At 40.5% G+C, this 12859-nt stretch overlaps 1 long non-coding RNA gene across 1 annotated transcript; it reads right to left on the bottom strand.

Moving 5' to 3' along the window:
- On the bottom strand, positions 9265 to 10607 carry LOC109829561. The gene is made up of 3 exons (XR_002244072.1): positions 10264 to 10607; positions 9623 to 9762; positions 9265 to 9529 (listed from the first exon to the last, which is right to left on the bottom strand). It is a non-coding gene; the product is annotated as an uncharacterized LOC109829561 (long non-coding RNA).

Raw genomic sequence — 12859 nt, 5'->3', positions numbered from 1 at the left:
ATATCATCAACTTTGATTTTTTAAAGGGTGCAAGGATTTGTTTCTTGGAGATTTTTTTGGCGGCTGCGGCTGAGAGCAAGTTGCGGCTACAGGAGATTGTTTGCGGCTACAGGAGAGCAAGTTGCGGCTACAGAGAAGGTGCAAAAGAAAAGAAAAGAAGAGACTTTTCTTTTAGGGTTTTTTTTTTGTGCATCCCCTTTTGTAGAGAGTTATTTTGTGAGGGATTTGAGAGTTTGTTTGAGGGTTTATTTTGTGAGTGATTATAAACTCTAGTTGTAATCTCTCCCTCTATTAGTAGATCTCCCCCTCCTTGCCCCGTGGACGTAGGCAATTTGCCGAACCACGTAAAAATTGGTTGTACTGCTTTTGTGTGATTTGTAATAGCTTTTTAGGATCCCTCGACAGGTCAGTCCTAGAACTGATGAGAGGAAGAGCCGATATCTCACTTGGTTGAGATATCCGCTTCAGATTCTTGTCTCATTGGTGAAACGGGAATTCTTATTGCGATCTGACTCTCTTGTTGTGCTGCCGAAGTGCTGCCGATATTTCCGCTGCGCGCAACAATATTGCGACACTAGATGCCGCCTATTATGTGTTACATATGTCCACTTGGCTTAAGAAGTGTGACTGCTCTGGGAGTGGGGACTCCAAATCTCGGCTGCAAGTATGTCAAAGCTATACCACACGGAAGTGGTGGACATATTGATGCTGATTGTTTGGACTTGCTCGTAATTTGCCCAGAAGCCCTAGAAGGTATCATCTTTGTAGATGAATTGTATCCTTCAGAACATTTCTTAGTTATTGATCCTTGTTTGCTTATATTTTTCAGGTAGTAACTCTCAAAAACCCAAAAGAAGTGATAATTTTATATATAGGTTTATGCATCAAAGATAGAAATATTTACAACATAGACCTAAAATCTAGTCATCGCCATCATTCATCTCTGTCATTTGGCTGTAATATTTGTATTATTCGTATCTAATTGAACTCATTCTGTGAGAAGTATATTCAAGTTGTCAAGTAGATTAAAATTATGGTGCTCGCTAAAATGTAATACATTGATTATTTCCTTTCATTATAATTTGTTTTTCAATGGCATCCTTATTTATTCAATTTTAACACTTGTTTTACATTTTCCCTGAAACTTGGTGATTAGTTTCTGAACATTTGTACTGTATATTTTGGAACATTGTTTCCTGTGTATGAAGTGTATGCCCCTTAGGGAAGCAGTGAGAAAGTCCTTGACCTATTAGCAAGTATGGGTTATGATCACAAGAGTGCTCGATCGACACTCATGTTATCTTAATTCTTACTTGAAAGGACACATGATCTTGACCTGTATTCTATAAACTCCCACTACCATAAACCTTAGTACTCTTAAAGACCCTAACCATCACATCACAACTCTGAACTTGTGGTGAGGGTCAAGGGTTATAGTTTTATATTAATTCTAACAAGTACTATATATATCATTATACACTTTTTTTGACTAAATAATGTAGCCAATAGTTTTCAAAATTTTATTAAAATCTCACTAAAAATGATATCTAAGTGCATTCTTTCTGGACCAGGTATATGACTGAAAATTTTATGCAGTACAGGGCTCCAAGAAATACTGATCACCCGGAACTTAGACAGCCACTAGCTTTGGAGGTTTGGTAATCCATTTCAAGGGAATTGAATTCAACTGATGAGATTACAAGTTTGAGCAATGGACCCCTGATTAACATAGCCAACATCGATCTTTCAGATAAAAATGCTATGCCTCATGTAGTAAGCAATTTACTTTGAGTCTTGTGATATTCAAAGAATAACCATGATATCCAATCATAACAAGTAATAAACATGTTCTCACAAAAATTCATTAACAAGTTGTAAGGTAAGTTTAGGATCTGAAATTCATCTCTCTTCATCTACACAAATAAGTATATCACAATGCCCCTATTTCAATTTAACTTCACAGTTTGCAATAAAGGAAACAGCCGAAGTTATCTCATTGTATATATGCGGGCTTCTAATATGATTATCCATTATCTATTGAAACTACAGTCAGTATCATGCTTGCACTTATGAAGTACATATTATTATTCTAGTCCTCTACTTCTTTGATAATTGTATAAAATCTACAGGAGTTTTTACATATTTTCTTGCTTTTCTTTCGACAGAACTTCTCAAAGGTCCCCTGGCAGACCTGAAGTTTTTACTAATTAGAAAAAAGTTGCACTGGGACTATTCCCTTATAATAAAAAAAGGCACGAAATAAACAAGGGGGACTCTCCCCTTACAAAGAATATTTTTTCCTATAGACGAGCAGCCTTGAGTGTACTGAAGCTTACATTTGTTATTGCTTCCTATGCAGAAGGTATACATAGTTGGCGGGTATATTATCGAAGATCAAAAGGAGGGAGGAAACATTTTACTGTTCTCTCAAACTAACATACGGAGTGTAGAATCAGCAGCAGGCAGCAGCAGACAGGTTAAGATTCAGGCAAATTGGGTGGCGGTCGACCGGCCCGGTCGACCGCATTCGTGCACATTGTTCAGTGGTTCCAGACCCGTTTCGTTTGTGAGTTGTATTTAAACCCTAAACTCGTTTCTAGGGCTGAGTTTTGGGCGATTTTGAGCTGTTGAAAGGGGATTTAGAGGGCTTCTATTGTTGGAGTCTATTGGAGAGATCTATTGGTCTTGTAAGAGGGTTTTGGGTAAGATTTGTAACCCTAATTTGTATTCCCCTTTGATTTCATTAGTAAAGCTTCCCCCTCCTTGCCCCGTGGACGTAGGCACATTGCCGAACCACGTATATCTTATGTTCTTGCTGTGATTGTTTGGCTTGTGTTCATTGTGGTCTACTATTGTTATTGTGTGTGTGCCTTTGATTTGTCTGTTTGGGGCTTCCGCGGCGCACAACAAGTGGTATCAGAGCTCCGGGTTGGATTTGGGAGTTTTATTCGAAGGATTCACTGTTGGGTTCTTGTTTGAAGGGTAGATCTACAATATGGTTGAAACAAGCAATGCTAGTTCAAGTACTACTAGTACATCGGGGTCGGCTTTGACAAAGGCGATCCAAAATTTGAGCATCAATAACACTAAAATTGATGTCCCAAAGTTCGACGGCAAGATTAACTTCGGTTTATGGAGGTGTCAAGTAATGGACGCCTTAGATGCACAAAATTTAGAGGAGACTCTTGAGTTTCAAGAGAAACCCGAGGAGATTGATGATAAGGTTTGGAAGAAAATGAATAGTAGGTCTTATGGGGTTATTCGGTCATGCCTAACGCCGGATCTCATTTATGATGTGATGAACGAGACTTCGGCAAAGAGATTGTGGGAAACGCTAAATGAAAAATATTTGACGAAGAGCATTGAGAATATGCTTCATTTGAAGAAAAGGTTCTACCAATTCAAGATGAAGAGAGGAGTTTCCATTCGAGAGCATGTTAACAACTTCACAAAGCTAATTTCGGATATGGCCAATGTTGATATCATGGTGGAGGATGAAGACAAGGCGATGTTACTATTGTGTTCGTTGCCGGATGATGAATTTAATACTTTTGTTCTCACTATGATAAATGAGCGAGCTATAGTTAGCTACAAGGAGGTGACCTCGGCATTAGTGAATTATGAGCTGAGGAAGAACGATGGTGAGCCCTCCGAGAAGGCATCAGGTGATGCACTTGCAGTTCGTGGCCGTAGTCCAAACCGCCAAAAGTTCATCCGCTCAAAATCAAAGAATAGGGGTGGCTATAAAAGTGTTGGTAGAAATCAATGTGCCTTTTGCAAAGAAGAGGGACATTGGAAAAACGAGTGCCCAAAGTTGAAAGATAGAGCCGGAAAGCAAAGAGGGAAAGCTGTACAAGCTTCAGAGGTAAATGTTGCTAAGGTTGTTGGCGACATTTCAGATTCAGATTCTTCCGGTTATTCTTGTCCCGCACTGCCGTCAGTTTGTTATGCCGACTCTACGGAGTGGATGCTTGATTCGGGAGCTACATTTCATATTTGCCCTAAGAGGGATTGGTTTACCAACTTTGAGGAGTTGAAGAGAGGAGACGTGGTGCTCATGGGGAACGATCACGTTTGTCCTATTAGTGGGATTGGCTCAGTCAGAATCAGAATGCATGACGGGGTGACTAAGGAATTGAAAGATGTGAGGTTCGTGCCGCAGTTGACGAAGAACCTCATTTCTCTTGGGACTTTGGAGGCATCCGGTTATAGAGTGATCCTAGAAGATGCTAGTGTGAAGGTCATGAAGGGTTCTATGGTGGTGATGCGAGGTGTCAGGGAAAACAACCTATACTACTTGAAGGGCAAGACAGTTACAGGGGATCTGGCTGCTTCTATCACCACAGAGGAGGACACTACCACACTATGGCACATGAGGCTTGGACACACAGGTGAAAAGTCCCTACAGTCATTGGCAAAACAGGGGCTATTGAAAGGTGCAAAGACCTGCAAGATGGATCTGTGTGAGCATTGCATACTTGGGAAGAAGACTAAAGTGAAGTTTGGCACCGCAATTCACAACACCCAAGGTATATTAGACTACATTCATACAGATGTTTGGGGCCCTTCTAAGCACACATCGCTTGGTGGGGCAAATTATTTCGTTACTTTCATTGATGATTATTCCAGGAGGAATTGGGTATATACCATGAAGCATAAACATGAGGTCCTGGATATATTTGTGGAGTGGAAGAAGAAAGTGGTGTAATACTCCAACCCTTGAGAGGGTGATGTGATTAGTATTGATAGATTTGATTGGAATACTCATACCATCAAGATGCATTTTTTTTTCGGGAACCCAACTCTTAGAAACTCCAAAGTTAAGCGTGCTTGGCCTGGAGAAGTTCTAGGATGGGTGACCCCCTGGGAAGTTTTCCAGGGAGCGCGTGAGTGAGGACAAAAACGTGCTGAAAAGACATGTGGTGGTTTGTGAGGCCAGTCCATCAGATCTAATAGCGTACCGAATCCGGGATTCCAGGGCGGGGCGTTATAAATGGTATCAGAGCCAAGCCAACCGGAATTGTGAGAGCTAAGTGCTATGCGGCGCAAAGTGCTACGTCGAGAGGGCGGGAGCCACCTCTTGAGGCCGTAGGAGCCACCTCTAGAATCTCACACGGATGGTACGGTCTTGGATGATATGATTTGGCACAACGGGGATGTTGTGAATTTAAGTGGGGGAGTATGTAATACCCCAACCCTTGAGAGGGTGATATGATTAGTATTGATATATTTGATTGGAATACTCATACCATCAAGATGCATCTTCTTTTCGGGAACCCAACTCTTAGAAACTCCAAAGTTAAGCGTGCTTGGCCTGGAGAAATTCTAGGATGGGTGACCCCCTGGGAAGTTTTTCAGGGAATGCGTTAGTGAGGACAAAACGTGCTGAAAAGACATGTGGTGGTTTGTGAGGCCAGTCCATCAGATCTAGTAGCGTACTGACTCCGGGATTCCGGGGCGGGGCGTTACATTGCCGTGCACTGCGATAGAGGGGAAGACTCCTTTGGAGCGTTGGTCTGGTTCTGTGGCTAGTGATTATGAGACTCTTCGGATTTTTGAGTGTCCAGCTTATTTCCATGTTAGTGATGGGAAGTTGAATCCGAGAGCGAGGAAGGCTATCTTTGTGGGATTTAGAGAAGGTGTAAAAGGCTTCAAGTTATGGGATCCACAAGATAAGAAGATGATCATTAGCAGAGATGTCACATTCGATGAGGCGTACATGATGAAGCCTCGAGTTCCTCAGCAGGTGGAGGAAGATCAGACAGGAGGGATATCGCAGCAGGTGGAGGATGATGTGACTCCACCCACTCCAGTTGGCACTGTTCCCATAGAGACTCTTACAGAGGTGACACGGGAAGGAGTTGAGATGACAGTCGGGCATGTGGGGGATACAGTGGATGGTGAGGCTCAGGAGCAGGGTCATGCTCAGGGGTCCATTGCAGCAGATAGACCGAGGAGAGAGATTCGTCGGCCAGCTAGATATGATGATGTCATGGTGGCATATGCTTTATCGGTGGAGGTCGTTGATGATTTGATTCCTGCCACATTCAGGGAGGCAGAGTCCAGCCCTGATTCTATTAGGTGGAGGAATGCTATGGAGGAGGAGATGCAATCTCTTCAGAAGAACGATACTTGGGAACTTGCACAACTACCTAAGGGTAAGAAAGCTATTGGTTGCAATTGGGTGTATGCTAAGAAGGAGGGATCTTCTATTGGGGACATTCAGTTCAAGGCCAGATTGGTTGCCAAGGGATATGCATAGCTTGAGGGCGTTGACTACAATGAGGTGTTTTCACCCGTTGTGAAGCATTCGTCGATTCGGATACTATTGGCATTGGTGGCACAGCTGGACTTAGATTTGGTCCAAATGGACATGAAGACAGCCTTTCTACATGGAGACTTAGATGAGGAGATCTACATGACACAACCTATGGGGTTTAAAGCTGCAGGAAGAGAAGATTTGGTGTGTAAATTGAAGAAATCTCTTTATGGACTGAAGCAATCACCGCGACAGTGGTACAAGAGATTTGATAGCTTTATGATTGGCCGAGGATACACGAGGAGCCCTTATGACCCGTGTGTTTATATGCGCAAGCAACAGGATGGTGAGCACATTTATTTGTTATTGTATGTTGATGATATGCTCATAGCTTCCAGGAACACTTCAGCTATTGGGAAATTGAAAAAGGAGCTGTCATCTGAATTTGAGATGAAGGACCTGGGAGAGGCTAAGAAGATATTGGGTATGGAGATTCAACGAGACAGGGTGAAGGGGAGATTGAAGCTTACACAGAAGAGTTACTTGCAGAAGATGCTGAAGAAATTCAGTTTTGAGGGTAATACCAAGGTGGTGAATACTCCATTAGCTCCACACTTTAAGCTTTCAGCTTTGATGTCACCAGTTTCAGTGGAGGATAGGGACTACATGTCCAAGGTTCCATACGCCAGCGCAGTGGGTAGCTTGATGTATGCTATAGTGTGTACTAGGCCAGATTTATCACAGGCCGTGAGCATGGTATCTAGGTACATGCACAACCCCGGGAACGTGAAGTGGATTCTATGGTATATTAAGGGTACCGTGGATGTTGGGTTGATATTTGCGAAGAATGATGAGACAGGGCAGGATTGTATTGGCTACGTGGATTCAGACTATGCCGGAGATCTTGACAAGCGTCGGTCCACTACATGTTATGTTTTTACATTAGCTAGTGCACCGGTGTGTTGGAGATGTACTCTTCAGTCTACAGTGGCGCTCTCTACTACAGAGGCGGAATATATGGCGGTGACTGAAGCAGTGAAGGAGGCTTTGTGGCTACATGGCTTGTTGGATGATTTGGGGATTGCACAGGAGACCATTCAGGTACATTGTGATAGTATGTCAGCTATCTATTTGGCGAAGAATCAAGTCTATCATGCACGCACGAAGCACATTGATGTCAGATTTCACGTTGTACGTGGCGTATTAGATGATGGTGATGTCACGTTGGAGAAGGTCCACACTAAGGACAATCTTGCTGATATGTTGACCAAAGTCGTACCAGGTGTGAAGTTTGGTCATTGTTTGAAATTTTTGAATATTCTTCATTGTTGAGGCCGTTGGCGGCCATTTGGATGAACTACGTTCGGCTTGATTCCTTAGGCAAGAGGATACGTATGCAGTCTTGCAGATGCAGCCGGTTAAGTTGATTGGGGGTGCTTTGATGTCGGCTCAGTTTTGGCAAACGTTCGCCGAGGTGGAGATTTGTAGAATCAGCAGCAGACAGCAGCAGACAGGTTAAGATTCAGGCAAATTGGGTGGCGGTCGACCGGCCCGGTCGACCGCATTCGTGCACATTGTTCACTGTGCTTCAGCATTGGTGGCGGTCGACCGGACCGGTCGACCGAAGATGGTAGCGGTCGACCGGGCCGGTCGACCGCCAATCTCTCTGGATTCTGGGAATGTTGCTGGAAGGAGGGCGGTCGACCGGGTCGGTCGACCGCGATGGATCGCGGTCGACCGGTCCGGTCGACCGACGCTGCAGTTTCGGGTTGGGTTCTGTTTCCAGACCCGTTTCGTTTGTGAGTTGTATTTAAACCCTAAACTCGTTTCTAGGGCTGAGTTTTGGGCGATTTTGAGCTGCTGAAAGGGGATTTAGAGGGCTTCTATTGTTGGAGTCTATTGGAGAGATCTATTGGTCTTGTAAGAGGGTTTTGGGTAAGATTTGTAACCCTAATTTGTATTCCCCTTTGATTTGAATAGTAAAGCTTCCCCCTCCTTTCCCCGTGGACGTATGCACATTGCCGAACCACGTATATCTTGTGTTCTTGCTGTGATTGTTTGGCTTGTGTTCATTGTGGTCTACTATTGTTATTGTGTGTGTGCCTTTGATTTGTCTGTTTGGGGCTTCCGCGGCGCACAACACGGAGTTCAACATGTTTCTTGATCCTCCAGCTGCAAAAACAGTTAAAAGAATCTGATATTGACATTACATTCATCCCTATCCACGCTCAGCACAATGTGTCTTCTTTCACTAAGATTCTTAAAAGCTTGCAGCTTTTCTCACAAGACCCCTTAATCAATCTTCGTCTACTGTCTATTATCACTTTTGCCCAAACTACAGAATAAACATCATTTGTATCATCACATGGTAAGTGAGGCCTTCAACTTTTCTAATTTCTAAACATGGATTAATTTCTATTATAATATATCTTTCAAGTGTCTTTACAATTGCATGTTTGGTTGATTTTGTTTTTCCAACAACTCTTTGGAGTTGGAACGACAGCTAATAACATGGGCCTGCTGAAACTTTGATATTATTACAATCATAGGGAACTCAAATTATTTCCTACAAAAGAGACCCTGAGTTTGATAATTTGACAGGCTCTTTGCGTGTATTTGCAGGATTAATTTTTAGGAGAAATTCTTGGAGCAGTCTTTTTATCTAATCAGCTTCATCTGAATGCGGTTATGCAAACAAAACAAATTACAGTGTTGGCTAACAATCTGACTAGAAATGGACAGACTATCATTGATAAAAGAAACACGAAATAGAGCACACACCGCATAATCAGACTGTAGAGCATAATGTAGTGAAGGCTTTGCTTTATAGAGGAATTCTTTATTTTTATTTTATTTTTTTTGGAATATTTTTAATTAAATGAAGTAGGGTTTGAGAATATTCCTCTCAGAAACATATATAAATGAAAAAAGTGGAAAATTAAGAGAATATGTATCATTGTAGATTCCTGTAGTTTATAGCTTTGGATACAATATTGCTTCTTGTCAGAACATCCGTATATTAGATCTCAGCAGAATTGTTAGGGAAGAAAAGACAAAAGATCACAGAAGAAACAGATGGTTGGAAATAAACCCTATATCCCCATAATTGTTTCCCATTACAAAATCTGTAGAATACCTCTCGACAAGTTTGGATGAATGGATGTATTAGTCGTAACTAAAACTTAAAATCCGCAAAATTCTTCTCAATGCTGCATGCACTCGCTTTGGTTTGGCTTCAAAAAGGTCTAACAATCACCTTGCTTGCCACTCCTAAATTTGGCATGGATGTAACAAGAGTTTCTCAGAATAAACTCGAAGATACAGACAATGAATATTGTCAGATATTAAGATCATCTTTCTTACACTGAAACAGATGACCATCTCAGAATATTGTGGCTCCTTGATTCATAAATCACGGTACGTTTGTATTCTAATCTTGTTCTTGTCTCCTCCTAATATATTCCTCTGAATTCTTTTCCTTCATTTTATTGTTTATTCCGCATCTGTTTTTTCAGTTAACAAAATTTCAGAGATCTTGTCGTAGTTAAGAAGAAGAGTAAACTACATAAATTACCCCTTATGTTTGGCCGTTTTGAGATAACCCCCTTAACTATTTCCATATGTACAAAACCCCCTTAATTTTGAGGGGGTTTTCACATAACAGTACCGCTGAACTTGTTTCATTCCTCTTAAACCAGTTGAAGATTGTTCAATTTATTTCTCCAAAGTAACCCCATGAAGTCTAACATGTCACATGTGGAAGTATATGCCCGAGAAAGATATACCTGCAACGTTACACGTTAGGCTTCATGGCTCTACTTTTGAGACTAAAGCCAATTGCTTTAGTGGAATAGAACAAGTTCAGGGCCCCCCAAAGTTAAGGGGTCTTTTCTCGCCCATTAAAAAAGTCGAGGGGAGTTATCTCAGAAATGCCAAACTTAAGGGGGTTTTCGAACTGCAAATTTCAGATTATGTTTCAAGTAATTTCAAGCTAGAAGACTTACATTTAACAATGTTTGCTAACAAGCGTCCTGTGGCTCCAACGTTGTTGGAGCTGACGAAGCAGTACTCTAATTGTCTTGAGATGCTGAGTAGGGTTTTCCGGAAGTTGCTGATGTGGGAAGGAGAGACGCCGCAGCGAGGAGTTGGCTAGGATCGTACCTGAACTGAACTGCTAAGATCCAATGGTTGGACAGCCTGCGAGCAGAAATAAACATGTCAGGCGCCAGGATTGGGTGCCAACCAAAGCTCCTCCAACGTTCAAGTCAGTTAAATCATAGTTAAAAAAAAACTTTGAAATATAAAACTAGAATCTTAAGAGTGTGGGGTTTCGAGATCTTTTCTCTCCCATCCTGGGTCTTCCATCGACAGGCCCCAGATTTTCCCTCAAAGAAAGAGGTTATAAAAGAGTTAGCTTCTTCTCTTCTCAACATAAAGATATTGATCCTTCTGCTCTAACAGAGGACAACAATATTTGTTGCTTGAAAATGATGGGCAGGTAAGGGCAGGATGACTGTCCCTTGGAGAACGATGTTTGGCGGCGACAGCTCTGGAAAAAGGGAGCTTTGCGGTCAGCAAGAGATTCAATTGCAGTATCTTGTGTCGATCGAGGGACCAGTATTAATCGGGTCCTCAACCAGCCAAGATGTAAGAAGATGCATGAACAAATAGAAACTCAACTGAATTCTCCTACTGGACTTTTATTCCCCTGGATGGTGAAGATACGAACTTTCACATATTATCCAGATGACTGACCTTGTTACAGGAAGGCCACTGAAGCAGATAGTTTACCATGCTAACACCAAGACTTAAAACACCAGGTACAACTTTCTTTTTCTTTTTCTTTTTCTTTTTAAATTAGCTCATAAGAATTAAAAAAAAGAAACACACGTCTGAAATAGCTAGAAACATCAAAGATACTACTATTATTATTCACGGATATTTCCTTTCCTAATGCTGCAAACTATAGAAATACAACTGTAGATGTCATTTTGTAGTATCGGTGCCACTTACACCACTTAAAAACTATATATTAACACGTACACTGTGAATCTCCCTAAATCATAGAAGATATTATCTTCTGTTTATTTAAAATATAATGTGGCGATTATATGACGTTAAATTACCTTTTTTGGGTTTTTTTTCAGTGCAAAACCCCTGAACTAGGACCTATTTTACGTTGCCCCATATAATTATCCGATACTCAAAATGTCACTCTTTTGTGCTATTTTGCCACCATATAACACTTATGTCTGCTTTCGTTCAATTTACCATCAAATGTTTGGTAGATTTATATGTTTGACAGATTTACACATATAAATCTACCAAACTATACTTTTTTAGATGGAAAATTGGATCAAGTATAGGGTATTATGTGTTGATGGGATGACACACAAGGGTGATAGTTTGAAACTCAAGTAATTAAGGGTGGTAACTTAAAAAATGGGGCCGAATTTAGGGTGGTTCCCTCAAAAAAACCCAAAGCTCTTATATTAGGGGAAAAAATAATTAGTGTTTCTTTTTGAGCTGAGGGCAAAAATTGTTTTTCTTTTAGTGACTACATTCTAATTGGAAAATAATGTCGTCTGATGTACAGTTAACATTAAAGAAAAGGTACTGAATAATAATTTTCAAGAACTTCAACAAGAGAGATCAATACTTAGGGATTTTAAAAAAAATGTTTATTAGAAAGTCTATCAGAACTCAAACTTCCTTTCACTTGTGCACAAAAATATTCTAGAATTCCTACATTTCACTGAATTTCTTTTTTCCTTTTACCTTTTTTCGGTGAAGTTGTTACAAATGTTGTTCTAGTGTTAGTCATGTGCAAACAACCTGCTTCAGTGACCTTCCTCTAACAAATGCAATGGGGAGGCTTTATAGTTTTTCCTGCAAATTGTCAATAAAATTTTTGTTAATACCAGAGATCTTAATGGATATTGAAATAAAGTATTTAAAAAATTATGTGTGGAATTTACTTTAAACAAGAGAAATCACAATTATACATTTCATTGCTAAATACATGCTGTCTATATTTTGTATAATAATCTGATCGTATAAACAGTGCATATCACTATTGTTAATAATTTAATTAAAGCAGGAATTCCTATATCTCGTATGATATTAGAGCTACATTCTTAATAATAATATATATTTAAAATTAGGATTCACTTAAGAAAAAAAATCTTAATAGTCAGTATTGAGCAGAATGAAGATGACCTACAGGTTAAGATTCAAGTCTCTGAACAGATTCTTTGCCATTGCATTATCAATACTAAAATAATAATTTAAAATGTTATAAGGTTCATCCATATTATAAAAAAAAGTGAAAAAAAAAATAAAAAAATCACGGATGTCAGTGACTTCGTGGGTTGGAAAGGCCCCATGAAACACAGAACAGAGATGAACTAGTCTCTTAGATTCAAATCGACTCAAGAGATTTGGGTGGTAAGTGCAAGCATTTTTAACCATATATTCATCTAACTATTTTTTTTTCAATATCAAACTAGATCACATTCCTTTTGTAAGATCAAATCTACATCTCAACCGAATGTTTTGACACTCCTAATAAATCTACACCCCAAACCCCACGGCGTCAAA

This window comes from Asparagus officinalis, chromosome 2, assembly GCF_001876935.1.
Source record: "Asparagus officinalis chromosome 2, Aspof.V1, whole genome shotgun sequence".
NCBI lineage: Eukaryota > Viridiplantae > Streptophyta > Magnoliopsida > Asparagales > Asparagaceae > Asparagus > Asparagus officinalis.
This window is presented reverse-complemented; position numbering and strand designations above follow the sequence as displayed.